Source organism: Dipodomys merriami, unplaced genomic scaffold (genome assembly GCF_024711535.1).
Source record: "Dipodomys merriami isolate MVZ:Mamm:240054 unplaced genomic scaffold, mDipMer1.0.p SCAF_47, whole genome shotgun sequence".
NCBI classification, from domain to species: Eukaryota; Metazoa; Chordata; class Mammalia; order Rodentia; family Heteromyidae; genus Dipodomys; species Dipodomys merriami.
Genome location: NW_027206035.1, coordinates 616,139 through 632,175, shown reverse-complemented (window position 1 = coordinate 632,175; position 16,037 = coordinate 616,139). Strand labels below are relative to the sequence as shown.

Here is a 16,037-nt window from a genome sequence, read left to right as displayed (position 1 = left end):
TTTGTTGTTGTTGTTGTTGTTGTTGTTTTGAGTTTTTTTGAGTTTGTTGTTGTTTTTGAGTTTTTTGCATTTTTTGAAACGTAGTCTTCCTAATCTAACCCAGGATACAAACTTGCAATTATCCTGCTTCAGCCTCATAATTACTAGAACAACAGGTGTGAAGCAGCACACCAGGTCTTCTGTATTTTAAAACTTGATGAAAATTAAATAATCTTGTACTCAAGAAGTTTAATTCTTGACAAACTCCAACACAAAATGCAGAAGATTAACATATGGATCATGAAACCTGAGCTGGGTGTCAGTGGCTCACACGTGTAATCCAGCTACTCAGGAGGCTGAGATCTGAGAATTGTGGTTCAAAGACAACCTGTGCAGGAAAGTTCGTGAGACCCTTATCTCCAATTAACCACCAGAAAACCAGAGAACACTGCCATTTACATTTGGTAGGAGTATCAGAAGTTGTGTCCTCTCAATGGGTCATGTGAGAAATACGTATGCTACAAAAATAACTGGTCTACACTTTATTCCAGATTAAAGAAGATAGAACACTTCGTGAAATTTGAATGCAAATTAAATAATTTAAAGAATCAGATAATAGTGCTATATCAATATTAATTACTTTAATAATTCTCTCATGGTTTTTGGCAAATACATAAAGTATTTAGGGATAAAGGAACACTCACACATCTTATTTCTAAATGACAAAGAGAAAACTATGTAGAAAAGGAGAGAATGGTAAAGGAAATATGTTAAGAAGTTGATATTCAGGGAATCCAAATGAAGGGTATAAGAGAATATTTTATGTAATTCTTGCAATGTTTTTATAAATCAAATTATTTTAAAAGAAATAAAGAAAAGTCACTTCATTGTCTCACATCCCTGTGCCCCTACCATTACATATGTTATTTCACTTCACAGACAGATTTTCATGTCACAAAAATCTATCTTTTTAAGCCTACCATACTTATTAAAAAAAGAAAAACTGACATGTTCAATTATACTTTTTAAAGTTCCATACTTTTTAAAAATGATGGCAACGACGGTTTCTGCATTTGAACAAAAATTTCATTTTTTCCATAGAATAAAAGTCTGAGTAGAGAAAAAATACATAAACCTTTCAAAAATTTAGTTCTGCTCCAAGAAGCTTTACATATAAAAGTGGCCATTACAGAGAAAATTTGAAATAATCACCAAAAATAAAAAATAAAGTGAGCTTTTCCAGAACTTTCTCTAACCTTGTGGCAGATCCACCAGGTTGTGCATTGCTGTTTTATGTGTCCCTTCTAGTTAGTCACCATATGCACACTACTTCAGATGTGCTGCTCTCTGCTACAGGTCCTTTATTTACTTATTTCTAATTGACTCTAGCAGGGATGAGGTACACTTGACCCATGGGCCCTATAAGGCCTGAAAAATCATTTGGTACATGACAGGTTATAAATATCCAAATAGCGCTTGGTGGAAAATGGTTCCTTACTCCAGCCTTATGAAGCCATGTTCTTTGACTAAGACTTTGTTTCGGACAGGGTCCTAAATGAATTTGGATGGCAGGAAGTCAAATCACTTTGAGAAAATTGACTCCCTGAATACAGAACTATCTTACTAACAGGAGGCATAAGCAAAATAATAACTACGTTTGTAGAAGGCTTTGCTCTGACTCAGGAGACATGGTAGAATGCACCAGTCCTATGCATTACTTCACACCAGAGAACTTTCCAGAGTTTGGTATCATGTATCATATTAGACTTTTCTTAACATGTCTCATGATAGCCTACTTAGCTGATCATAGAATTAAGAATCTGTTTCAATCTATTTAAGAGACTGAATTCATAATGCTAAATCAAAACCCTAATTATATCCCTACTCTAAAATTAGCTCCTTAGTGTAAAACTTCAAAGTAAAATTTTAAAGAATCCAATATACTCATCTGTTTTGGTTTTGTTTTGTTTTGCTGTGCTGGGGCTTGATTTAAGGACTGTATGCTTGCTACAAAGGCACTCTACTTGAACCATGCCTCCAGTTCCTTTTGATTATTTATTTGTTTATTTTTTCTGGTGTCAGTATTGGTCCTTACACTCAGGACCTTGAGCTTTTACTTACCTTTTTTTGTTGTTGTTTACAGCTGCTGCTGTATTAGGCCTCAGTTCTAATCTGGCTAATTGGAGAGAAAATATTATGGATTTTACTGCCTGGGCTGACTTCAAACTGTGATCCTCAGATCTTAGCCTTCTGAGTAGCTAGTACTACAGATGTGAGCCACTAGAGTCCAGCTATTTTGTTACTTTTGTATACTTGCTTTTGATTAGGCCAGCCTGTACCCCATATTTATGCTTCCCACATAGGTGACAGGAATGTACCAGGACACTCAGCTTTTTATAAGTTAAGGTGGTGTCTCGCAAAACAGCTATGTTAACTCGTGTGAAACACTGCACTGTGTGCTTCTCATACTTATGGAAAATATTTTTTTTTCCTTTGCAGTGGAATTAGACATTGATACTAGGGCCTTGTATATTCTAAAGAGCTCTCCCAATGCTCTACTGATAAAGTACCTTCCAAGCCCATGGTTAATTTATAATTTATTTATTTTTGTTGTTCATGGGGTTTGAACTCTGGGCCTGGGTGATATCTCTCAGCTCTTCATCTCAAGGCTAGCACTCTACCATTTAAACCATAGCACCACTTCCTGTTTTCTGGTGGTTAATTAGAGATAAGAGTCTCAAGGATTTTCGTGCTTGGGGTTGCCTTTGAACCACGATCCTCATATCTCAGCCTCCTGAGTAGCTAGAATTACAGGCATGAGCCAACAGAACCCAGCTCCACATTTAGATTTAATTATACAACTGGCCCTGAATCTTGATATAAGGTCATCTCTGAAATACATGAAGATCTTTCAGGTGTCATCTAAAATAATAATGACTTGTTGCCTAAACTATCAAAATGTTCCTAAGATCTGTAATATGGAAAGTTCACAAAGAGTTATGGCTGTTCTGAAAAGTCCTCTGGTTCCCCAACCATCCCAGTTGAGGACTGTACATACATTTCAGCTGAAAACTTCTCAGCTGTAAAGTCGGCCTGCCTCTTGGCCTCAAATGGTCCATATTCCCTGTAGGATCTCTGCTCAGCTCTATTAAGTATCACCTCTTTTCTCCAGCTGTCATTCCAGCCTTGTTGCTCCCCTTTTCTAGGAGTCCACTTCTGGCCTGCCAGCAGAAAACCAAAGCAGAGGGCTAAAACACAACATTCATGAAACACTAGGTACAATTCTATAGGTTCCTTAAGATTTCATTTTTCCAAAAACCAGTTGGAATACCACTGGATAAATGGGAATTTCAGGGGAAAAAGTTGCTGATGTTATTTTCTAGAATTTATTCATTTTAATAAAACCTTATTATTATGTTTTAGAGTATACAATAAACCATATAATTATAGGTATCTTTTTCTTTCTTTTTGTTGTTGCTGTGTTTTGAAATAAGGTCATTACATATGTTGAGATTAGCCTGGAACTCACAATCATTCTGTATCAAGACTCCTGAGGGTTAAAATCATAGGCATGCACCACACCTGGTTAATTATAGATGACCTCTATTAACACAATTTAATAAACTAACTACATTTCACATTTCAAAAGCAGCTTTATGAAACCATAGTTCTAAACCTCATCCAGGAAAGTAGAACATAGCAGTACCTTTGATTGTAGTTTAAAGTACAATATTAGATTGTACTTAACATTGTATTTTAAAAAGATTTTCCTTCCCTTGAATGGGATTTATATATTTGCCATATGTCTCTAGTGTGGGCCTCAACTCAGTTTTCAACTCACTCAAGAAGGTATCTTTTTTTGTCCATTTGAGAATCCAGCATCCAGGTGAAACAAGGACAAAGTGCTAACCCTCTTTTGTCTTTTCTCTTCTGCTGCTTTAGAATATGCAATCAAATCCTGTATTTTAAGCCATCTAATAAGTTAGTAAATAAATTTTGAACTTTGTCATTTCTTAAACTGTCTTCCAAAATTGTCTTTTTCCCCTTAGATTTAGAAGGGTCCTCAAATATTATTTATAGCTTTTGCTATACTTCTTTGATTTTCCTTAGGAGTAATTACACCACGCTGATAGTACATATAGAAAAATATTAAAATTTATTCAAATAATGGATGTACATCTCATTAAATTCCTCTCATGTATCCACAATAAAAATACAGGCATAGAGCTGGGAATGTGGCTTAGTGGTTGCCTACCATGCAAGATGCCCTGTACCACATAAACAGAACAAGGCAGAAGTGGCACTGTGGCTCAGTGGTAGAACACTACTCTTGAGCAAAAGCAGTTCAGAGACAGTGCCCAGATCCTGAGTTCAAGCCCCAGGACTGGCAAAAATTACAAAATTTAAAAATACAGGGATTTTTTTCAGTTTTCTCATTATTATTTCCCAACTAAACTTTATACTCTAACACAAATAAGTAAGTACTATCAAGTCTTAAAATAAAAATCCTGTTTGTACATCACGAACATAAAATTATGTAATTACCTTGAATATAAAATGTTTTTGAGTGTCAAATATTGCACAAGGGATTTAAGTTCACTCTATGGCTCTAATATCCTATAATATCAATAACTATTTAAATCTAACTTACATCACTTTATGATATTTTCATAGAGGATTATACTTCTACTGTAGAAACAAATCAGATCAACCAAAATAGAAGGGGTAGTTGAAATCAGGGGGAAAATGTCACTAAGTTGTTAATAAATTGAGCCAGGCACTGGTGGGTCACACCTGAAACCCAAGCTACTCAGAAGGTCAAGAGCTGAGGATCGTGGTTCAAAGCCAGCCTGGCAGAAAATCCATGAGGCTCTTATCTCCAATTGAGCACCAGAAAAACTGAAATTAGCACTGTGGTTCAAAGCGGTAGAGTGCTAGGCTTGAACAGAAGATCTGAGGGACAAAATCCAGACCCAGAGCTCAAGCTCCACAACAACAAAACAAAACAAAACAAAACAACAAAAAAACAAGTTGAAGGTGAGTACTGGTGGCTTATTCCTGTAATCCTAGCTACTTGTAAGAATGGAATTTGAGGATCAGAGTTCGAAGCCAACCGAGGCACAAAAGTTATGTGATCTCTAAGAAAGCCAGAAGTGAAGCTGTGGCTTCAAGTGGTAGAGCACTAACCATAAGCAAAAGAAAAAGCTAAGGGACAGAGCCCAGGCCTTAAGTTCAATTCCTAGAATTAGCACCAACATAAATAAAGTTAGCAAAGTGAAAAATTAAAATATTTGCTTTAGATTTTCTATTTGCAACCCATAAGCATTTGAGTTTTACCATTATAGTATCTCCATTCAACTACAGAATTACTTCATTGATTATTCTACCTTATTTCTGCTATCTTTTTTAACTATATCAATTAAACTTGCTTTATAGTAAAGTCATTTCCATCATTTCTGTATGTAAATTGAAGTGTTAAATAGAATTGGCTACTTACTAGGATATTTACCAATATCCTGCAAATACTACATTCTCCCTCTAAATCTCCAAAGACCAAAGCTAATAGTGACAGACATTTTCCCCCCAAATCAGTTGTAAGAGGTCAAAACTGCAATTGAACCCACCTTGCTTTTCCACACTAGAACAGCAGCTTGCATTTCACCAGCCCTTTCCAATAAAAGGCTTGCATTAGCATTTGATCACTGATCTAAACACAAGCTTAGAAAAGGAAAAGAATACAGTAAAATTTCCAGCAAGAGTTCCCATAAAATAGTTGCATTTTGGCTCAAAGGGTTTCTAGGCTCTGAAGAAAGCTGAGGAAAGCGAGCTGAAACAGTCTCTGATGGTTCGAGAATATACTGAGCAAAGGGCCTCTCATAGGTTTCTGTACAGCTTTGGATAGTTTAGTACATTAAAACTTCCAATTCCACGGGGCAAGCATCTAATTCCCACATTCTGGAGGATTAATGTTTCTGGTGTATGTCAAAAAGTGTATTCCCAAATGCTTGACATTTCTCTATGCTAAGCATTCACTCAATCTTCAGACTAAATTTAAAATGTTTCATTTTGCCTAACATCAACTTATCTGACAGTTTCTGTTTGTCTCAGACATATACTAGTTGTTGCAAATAAAGGAAACCATAGGATCTATGTTTCTTTGGGCCTGGCTTACTTCACTTAATATGAGTTTTGGCAAGCATTTCTATTTCCTAACTAATGGGGCAATGTCATTGTTTCTGATGGAGGCATAGACTTCCATTGTGTATACATACCACATTTTCTTGATCGATTCATCTATTGAGGGGCATCTGGATTGGAACCCCAAGATAAGGATTCAAATGTTTCTTCTTTTCTTTTTTATTATGAGAATACCGTACAGAGGAATTACAACATGGGCAAGATAACGAGTACATTTCTTATCAAGCATTGTAGCCTCCTCTTTGTTTCCACTTCCCATCCCTTTCCATACTCCCCCCTCTCCCCACCCGACACTCCCCCCACCCTTCACCAAAGTTGTAAAGTTCGTTTTTTGACATAACGAATTGTACATCTCATTATTGCAATGAGTCTACATGTATCCTTAGTTAAACGATTTGTTTTTTCCCTTCCCCTCCACAAATTATACCAACATCAAATACAGTGAAAGCATGGGTTATACAGACAAGGGACTCATATCTAAAATATACCTAGAACTTAAAAAATTAAATCCCCCAAAACCAAATCTTCAAAGAAACAACTGCCCAATAAATAAGTGGGCTAACGACTTAAAGAGAAACTTCTCTGAAGAGGAAAGGATAGTCAATAGATACATGAAGAAATGTTTTTTTTTTTCTCTCCTGCGGTTGTTTCGAACATATTTATAAGATGATTTCTTTGTTGCTTTTTATGTCCCTCCCCTATGGTATAATCCCTGCTTTCACTGTATTTGATGTTGGTATTGAAAGGTTAAAGTTTTGAGGCAGTGACCACTTGTTGCTTGTTTGTAGCAAAGCAACAAATGGGGCTAAACTGCACGGTTGTGTGCCTTTATAAGACCTGAAAATCCTTAGCTCAGGGCTCTCCTCCTGGGCTCCGCTGTGTCGGAGTGGAAGACGAGGCCCAAGCTGCAGCCTGTTTAAATAAAACAGCTGTAGAATCTGACTCTCGGTGAGAGGTCTATTAGGGATCTAGTAGCCGTGGCAAAAACAGGAAAGGAAGGACAGAAAACATGAAATTGAGCGTGAAAAGAGAGACTGGGTAAAGGAAAAGAGGCCAGACTTGTTGGAATCGCCACTATCACATGCTGAGCATACATGGTTCACAGAGGGCAGCAGTTTCATTTGAGATGGAAAAAGATACAAAGGCACAGCAATCATCACGGACACTGAGATAGTGTGGGAAGAAGCAGTCCCCCAGGGAATGTCTGCACAAAGAGCAGAGCTAGTGGCACTAACAAAAGCCCTACAAATGGGAAAATTGAAGAGACTAAACATTTACACAGACAGTCGGTATGCTTTTGCCAACGTGCATGGCCATGGAGCCATTTCCCAAGAGAGGGGGCTGCTGACAGCTGAGGGAAAATCTATTAAAAACAAACAAGAAATTTTAAGCCTCGGCCAGATGGGAACCAGCAAATATTGCCATTATGCACTGCCCTGGCTATCAAAAGGGAACTGATTCTATAACCAAAGGAAATAACTTGGCCGATCAGGCAGCTAAGGAGTTGGCCCTCCAGCCCAGAGCTGACTCTAGTAGACCCAGGGCCACGAGCTTTGCCTCCTGAGCCTCAGTACCCCCAAGAAGACTTGCAGTGGATAAAGAAAATTCCCATGGCCTATAAACCTCTGGACAGAGAAGGAAAACTGGTGAGGGGAAAGTTATCTTGCTAAAAAGATTGGGGAAGGGGATTCTAAAGAGAATCCATTGCGTCCCTCACATGGGAACCCGAAGACTGCAGGAAATGCTCCAACACTCCAAAGTAAAAATCAACTCATCGAGGACATTGTTAAAAATTGTGAAGCCTCATAGCTAGCAAGATCAATAGAAAACCCACGGATTGGGAGAAGATCTTTACTAGCCATACAACTGACAAGGGTCTCATATCTAAAATATACTTGGAACTCAAAAAATTAAACCCCCCAACAACAAATCCTCAAAGAAACAACTGCCCAATAAATAAGTGGGTGAAAGATTTAAAGAGAAACTTCTCTGAAGAAGAAAGAAGGATGGCCAATAGACACATGAAGAAATGTTCAACATCCCTAGCCATAAAAGAAATACAAATCAAAACAACATGGAGATATCACCTCACTCCAGTTAGAATGGCAAAAATCAAGAACTCTAACAACAACAGATGCTGGAGGGGATGTGGACAGAAAGGAACTTTACTTCATTGTTGGTGGGAATGTAAACTTGTTCAACCACTTTGGAAAGCAGTATGGAGGTTCCTCAAAAGACTTCACATAGAACTCCCCTATGACCCAGCAATCCCACTTTTGGGCATTTACCAAAATGTATACAAACAAGACCACACTAAAGCTACCAGGACAACTATGTTTATTGCAGCATTATTTACCATAGCTAAGATATGGAACCTACCCTGATGCCCCTCAGTAGATGATTGGATCAAGAAAATGTGGTATATATACACAATGGAATTCGATGCCTCCATCAGAAAGAATGACATTGCCCCATTTGTTAGAAAATGGAAAAACTTGGAAAAAATTATATTAAGTGAAGTAAGCCAGGCCCAAGAAACATAGGTCCCATGGTTTCCCTTATTTGTAATATCTAGTATATGTATGAGTCAAGCGGAAAAGGTCAGATAATGTGATGTCAGGGAAATGAACCCTTAGATGTGTATTTTAATGTTTTTTTCTTCCATGCATGTGTTTCTAACGCATTTATAAGATTATCTCTTTGTTGCTTTGTATGTCCCTCCCCCACAGTATAACCCCTGCTTTCACTATATTTGATGTCAGTATAACTTGTGGAGGAGATGGGGAAAAACCAGTTGTTTAAGGACACAGGTGGACCTGTTGCAACAATGAGAAGTACAAGTTGTCATGTCCAAAACGAGCTTTACAACGTTGGTGGGGGGGGGGAAGGAATAGGATTGGGATGTGGGGGAGGGGGGAGGCTGGGAAGGGATGTGAAGGGTAAACAAAGGAGGAGGCTGCAATGTTTGGTAAGAAATGTATGCATTATCCTGCCCATGTAATTGTAACTCCTCTGTACAGTATGTTCACAAATAAAATAAAATTAAATTTAAAAAAAATTGTGAAACCTGTCAGCTCACCAATGCCCCCAATCAACTGTTTACAAAAGGAGCTTGCCTCCGTGGAGATAGGCCAGGTGTGTATTGGGATGTAGACTTCACAGAAATTAAAACTGGAAAATTTGGATATAAATATTTGCTAGTTTTTGTAGACACTTTTTCAGGATGGGTTGAAGCCTACCCAACAAACATGAGACTGTGAAAGTCATGGCTAAGAAGATCCTGGAAGAAATCCTAACCAGGTATGTCTTCCCATCCACTGTTGGGACAGATAGTGGATGGGCCTTCGTCTCAAAAAATTAGTCAGGCAATAGGCACAGCACCTGGGATGGATTGGAATTTGCACTGTGCTTATAGACCCCAGGGTTCAGTGCAGGTAGAAAGAATGAATCAGAAAGGAGACCTTAAATAAATTGGCCTTGGATTCTGGTGCAGATTGGGTATCACTCCTTCCTTTTTCCCCTGTTTAGAATAAGAACTTCACCCTATCGGTTTGGCTTTACTCCTTTTGAAATAATGCATGGACCCCCTCCACCCATTATCCCTAGTCTTCAGACTGAATTGCTTGCTGATTTGGATGATACTGAATTTCTGTGTAAGCTTGACTATTTACAGCTGTTGCATAAGAGTATGTGGCCCCAGCTTAGAGCATTATGATTCTGCTTCTTTTCCTACCCCCCATTTGTTTAAACCAGGGGAATGGGTGTTTGTTCGAAGGCACAACTTGAGATCTCTGGAACCACGGTGGAAGGGACCTTACATGGTGCTACTGACTACTCCTCCTGCCCTTGCTGCTTGGATCCACTGCTCCCATGCCAGACCAGCTGAACCCTTTGCCCTGGATGACCGTGGGGAAACATGGGAAGTCTGCAAGCATCCTACCCAACCACTCCGCATACACCTCAAGAAAAGAAAAATAAACTGATTGTTATTGATATTATTGTTTAATATTATGGCTAAGGTCAGAGAGGGACTATACCCGTTCAAGTTCGAGAGGTATTGGAATTTAGTTTTGGCCCAGAGCTACAAGATTGTGTCTCAGGACTATAAGTCAATGGGGGGGAATGAAGGGTTAAAATTTTGAGGCAGTGACCACTTGTTGCTTGTTTGTAGCAGAGCAATAGGTGGTGATAAACCACCTGGGTGTGTACCTTTATAACACCTGCACATCCTTAGCTCAGTGCTCTCCTCCTGAGCGCCAATGTGTCAGAGTGTAAGATGAGGCCCAAGCTGCAGCCTGTTTAAATAAAACAGCTGTAGAGTTCTTCTTGGTGGGGGTCCTGTGACCTTGGCATAACATGTATAATTTTAAAGGGGAAGGAAGAAAACAAATCATTTACAAGACATTATGTTGAAAAATGTACTTTACAACTTTGGCAGGGGTGGGGGTGGGGTGGAAAGGGGAAAGGACGGGAATGGGAAACAATGGAGGAGGCAACAAGGCTTCATAAGAAATGTACTCATTATCTTGCCCATGTAATTGTAACCCCTCTGTATGGTTTTTTCACAATAAAATAAATAAATAAAATATTTAAGTAGAGAAAATCATAGACCTTCATAAAAGGGCTTACAGAAATTTGTGTAGAACTTTAACACTCATTACAGATAAATTTAGTACAGTAACTACATAAATGAAAATTAATGAGGTGCTTTCTTCTATTATGCACCTTGAAAAAAACTACAATGTTATTCTACCTATAAAATTACCTCAAGATTTGTAAATATATATCTCAAAAGCCAGATTGCCTAGACTCTAAATGGACAGAAAAGTTGGTAGTGCACTGTCAGGCAGGAAGTGGACTGCATCCCAGATTATATCACTTAAGTTTTGAAAAAAGAAAAAGCACTGTGCATTTATGTAATTAAATTTGTGTATATAAATTCACAGTGCTGACGTCAGGAAAAATAAAGGGTGTTCATTCAATGTCATACATGTTTAAAATTTCCACCACAGGGTAGGACTATAGTTCATTGATAATGTCCTTTGGCCTGGCTTGCTTGAGGCCCCAAGTTTGATCCTCAATACTATAAGAAAAAAATGACAAAAATTTATTTTAAAATTGAAAACTGTGAAAAGTCAGCTTATTAGCAATACTAGCTGCAGTGTCACACTCTTCTAAAGGACACAACATTTTCATTTGTTTAAAAAAATGAAGCTAGACATGAAGTCATGATGGCATGCACTTCTAATCTCAGCTTTGTAGGAAGCATAGGGAGACAGCTGTATCTAAAAATTAGTGAGGCCATCAGTTCAAACTATTACAGCAAAAACTACGTAGATCAGTAAATAAATGGAGAATCCTTGCCTCATTTAATTTTATATTTCTCTAATTTGAGAAAAAAAGTAAGGTAAAAGTGCATTATCTCATTTGATTAAGTAAGGTCATACACTTACTGACATACCGAATAGCATTTGGTTTTCAGCATCTTTATTTTACAGACTTTATTTTACAGACTTCTGATTCTCAAGCAACAAATCTTCTCCACACAGATAAAGGTAGAGTCGCGATTTGCACAAGTCATGGTGCTAGCACTTAAAATTTTCTGACAGGGCATGAACTCACACTTTGTGTGTGTGTCTGCACACATGTATATGTGAGTGTGCACGCATGTCCATGCTCAGGCCTGAGCACTGTCCCTCAAGATTTCTGGCTCAGGGTTGTCACTCCACCACTGAACTGCAGCCCCACCATGGTTAACAGGAGGTAAGAGTCTCCTGAACTTTCCTGCCAGGCTGTCTTTGAACCTTGATTCCGTTTTAGCATCCTGAAGACCTAGGAGAACAGGCGTGAGCTTCTGCTGCCTAGAAAGCAGTGGATGAGTCTTGACCTAGCCAGGAATAGTCAAACAAGCTCTGCTAACGATAACAACTAAACACCTAAGATCACTACTCAGAACATTGACATCTACACACCTAACTGCAGTACTCAGAACAGTGACAACTGCACACCTAATCTCAATACTCAGAACAGTGAAAACCACACTCAAAACTACAATACTCAGAAAACTGAATACAGAACACCAAACCTCAATACTCAGAACAGTGAAAACTACACACATAAGCTCAGTACTCACAACATTGACAACTGCACACCTAAATTCAACATTCAGAAAAGTGATAACTACAAATCTAATCTCAGTAATCAGAACAGTGACAACTGTACAGCTAACATCAATAATTAGAACAGTCAAAACAGTGACAAATGCACACCTAATCTCACTACTCAGAAAAGTGACAACCACACACCTAACCTCAATACTCAGAACAGTGATGACAGCACACCTAACCCCAACACTCAGAACAGTGACAACTACACACCTAACCTCAACACTCAGAACAGTGACAATTGTACACCTAATCTCAACTCAGAACAGACACAGCTACACACCTAATCTCAATACTCAGAAAAGTGATAATTTCACAGCTAACCCCAGTACTCAGAACAGTGAAAAATACACACCCAACCTCAATACTCAGAACAGTGAAAACTACATAGCTAAACTCAATACTCAGAATCGTGACAACCACACTACTAACTTCAATACTAAGAACACTGACAACAGCACACCAAACCTCAATACTCAGAAGTGACAAATATACACATGAACTCACTACTCAAAACAGTGGCAATTACACACCTCATTTCAACACTAAAAACAGTGACAACCAAACACATAACCTCAGTACTCAGAACAGTGACACCTGCACACCTAACATCAATACTCAGAACAGTCAAAACAGTAACAAATGCACATCTAATCTCAATACTCAGACTAGTGACAACTGCACACCTAACTTGAATACTCAGAACAGTGACAACAGAACACCTAAACTCAACACTCAGAATGGTGACAACTACACATCTAACCTCAACACTCAGAGCAGTGACAACTACACTCCTAACCCCAGTACTCTGAACAGTGACAACCACACACCTAACATCAATACTCAGAACAATGACAATAGCACACCTAACCTCAGTACTCAGATCAGTGACAACTGCATATCTCAAACACTCAGAAAAGTGACATCCACACACCTAACTTCAAAACTCAGAACAGTGACAACTGCACACCTAACATCAATATCAGAACAGTCAGAACAATGACAACTGCACACCTAACCTCACTACTCAGAACAGTGACAACTATATACCTAACCTCAGCACTCAGAACTGTGACAACCACACACCTAACTTAAATACACACAAAAGCAACAACTGTACATCTAACTTCAGTCATCAGAATAGTGACAACTACATACCTAAACTCAATACTCAGAACAGTGACAAATACACACCTAATCTCAGTTTTCTGAACAGTGACAACTACCACATAACCTCAGTACTCAGAACAGTGACAACCGCACATCTAACCTCGACTCAGACCAGAGATAACTACCCACCTAATCTCAATCAGAACAGTAACAACTACACACTTAACCTCAACACTCAGAATAGTGACAACTACACATCTAACCTCAGTACTCAGAACAGTGACAACTACACACCTAACTTCATTTCTCAGAAAAGTGACAACCAAGAGTTCCGGGAAGATGGCGGAGGAGAAGCTGGAATCTGAACAAGCTCTCGCATAGAAAGGAGTTTTAGAGTTCCAGTGAACAGTCCTAAGCCAGAGAATCACACCAAGTGTGTCATCACAGGACAGAGAGTTAGACAAGAGAGGGGAAGCCAAGGAAACGCATCAGCTGCCACTCCGGCTGCGGGGCCGCGGCGGCAACCACCGCCGCGTAGTCATACCTGAGACACAGAGAGTCGGGGACGAAGGAGTCAGACGCAGCGGACGAGCGAATTCTACTCAACACCAACAAGAACCGACAAGGAGCGAACATCTTCATCCTGCTGTTTGCAGACCAGAGACGACCCAGGATCCAAGACTCGGCGTGAGTACAAGCCCGACATCCTCACTCCTCAGGGAGCAGAGGAGGGAAGGCCACCCCTCCCCCCCCAGCACCGGTGATCTCCATCTTGGATACCGACAAAGCTCGGAGGAGCTGCTAGCTCCAGCTCAGGCCTTGGAATAAAATGAGTCATTTAGCAGGTCACAAGAACTTAACGGTGAAGTGACCTGCCAGACTCAGCTCCATCCAGGGAAAAGTCACCCAGCTCAGGCACCAGCCATCGGAGTGCCTTGCCTCACTGGGTAACCAGAGCCAGAGGCTGCCCCTCCCTCTAGCAGCCACCACAATCAATTGAAAAACAGAAACCCGGAGAATGGCTCCAGGCTGGGCACTGTGAGCTTTATCACAAAATAGCCCCAGGGAAAAGCTACTGTTTGTTGAAAGGCCTCAACCCTACCCAGAACCTAGCCTTATCACCACATCCCCCTCTTTTGTGACTCTCAAAGCAGACCACCCTCCCAGAAAAATAACCTGGGAGGGGGATCTCAAAATCTTGGGTAAAGCAGAGCATTTTTCTGCATCTCCCAACCAACCGACTTAAGAAACCAATCAAGCCACAGGACCTCAAGCTGACCAGAGACTCCAACAAGAGACTGGTTGCAGACAAAAGAGAGATACAGGATTCTTCCCACTCCTCCCCCCCCCAAAAAAAATTAAAAGACTTTTTTTTCTTTTTTTCTTCTTCTTTTTCTTTTCTTTTTTTTTGCTTTTGCTTGTTTTTTGTTTTTTGTTACCTTATATATATATATTTTTTTTCCCTTCTAAAACTTTTATTAATTTTTAATTTTTGCCTCTTCTGAAAAAATAATTGTTTTCCAGTAAATTTTTTTTTCTCATCTTATAATTTTTATTTTAGGAATACGTGAATGAGAGTTTTCCTTTCTTTTCTTGTCTTCTTTCTCTTTTTCTTTCTTTCTTAATTATCTTTTTGTTTTTTATCTAGCTCTACTGGTCTTTTCTTCTCCCTTTCCCATCCTTAAAGCTTTTCACATCTCCTCTATGTCCCTCCCCTTCTCTGAGCATATTCACATTCCTCTCTAAATAGACGGTCTTTTAACCTCTATAATAACATTAATTTTTACGTTTCTATTCTTTTTCTGGTCTCTCTTTATTCCCCTTTCCGTCTCTTCTTTTTCTCTCTCTCTCTACTTGCATCCTACCCAACTCATTTCCTGAACTGTGATTAGGACATAGTTAACTCTCCCTGTGCCTCCCCACACCAATCTATTCCTATTTTTTACCCACAACTCTCCCTAATCCTAATAATTTCTGGTTTTCCAAATTCTTTTCTGAGGTTCGAAGTCCTTTAACATATAGTCGTTTGATGTTGAATAGATGTATCTGTTGAACTAGATTGTATCTGTAGACTATTGACTGTACAAATGCAAACTTTGGTTGATGGTTGCCTTAAGATAGTGTTCTAGCACAAAACTGGTGCAATCTTTATCTCAAATGGGCCGAGTAAGCCGGAAAAACACAAGAAAAATGGCAAATTCGGGTATCTCAATTCCCAACCTTGATAATCAGGGATTAGAACAGATAAAGAATAATCCAGAGGAGAGTTCCCAAATAGCTCTACAAACACTAATAGCAAACATGATAAATGAGAAGTTTGACAATGTACAAAGGACTCTGTATGAGCGTGATAGGGAGAGAGAGGAGGCATCCCAGAATTTATACAGGAATATCATAAGCGTGAGGAAGCTTCTCAAAAACTGATACAGGATTTGCGTGAAAAACTGGAGAATATGCAAAGAGAAAGGGAGGAATGGCGTGAGCAGGCAGAGAACACTCAAAGAGAACTGCAGGAATCCCACAGAAGGGAGGAAACTAATCAAAGAGTAATTCACGAATGAAGAGACCAGGTAGAGAATACACGAA

General features: G+C 39.2%; 1 long non-coding RNA gene across 1 annotated transcript; it reads right to left on the bottom strand.

Annotated features, from left to right (window-relative positions):
• Positions 1-3,059: 3,059 nt before the first annotated feature.
• LOC138808699 (uncharacterized) lies at positions 3,060-6,423 on the bottom strand. The gene is made up of 2 exons (XR_011366578.1): positions 5,604-6,423; positions 3,060-3,200 (listed from the first exon to the last, which is right to left on the bottom strand). It is a non-coding gene; the product is annotated as an uncharacterized lncRNA (long non-coding RNA).
• Between the last annotated feature and the right edge of the window lie 9,614 nt (positions 6,424-16,037).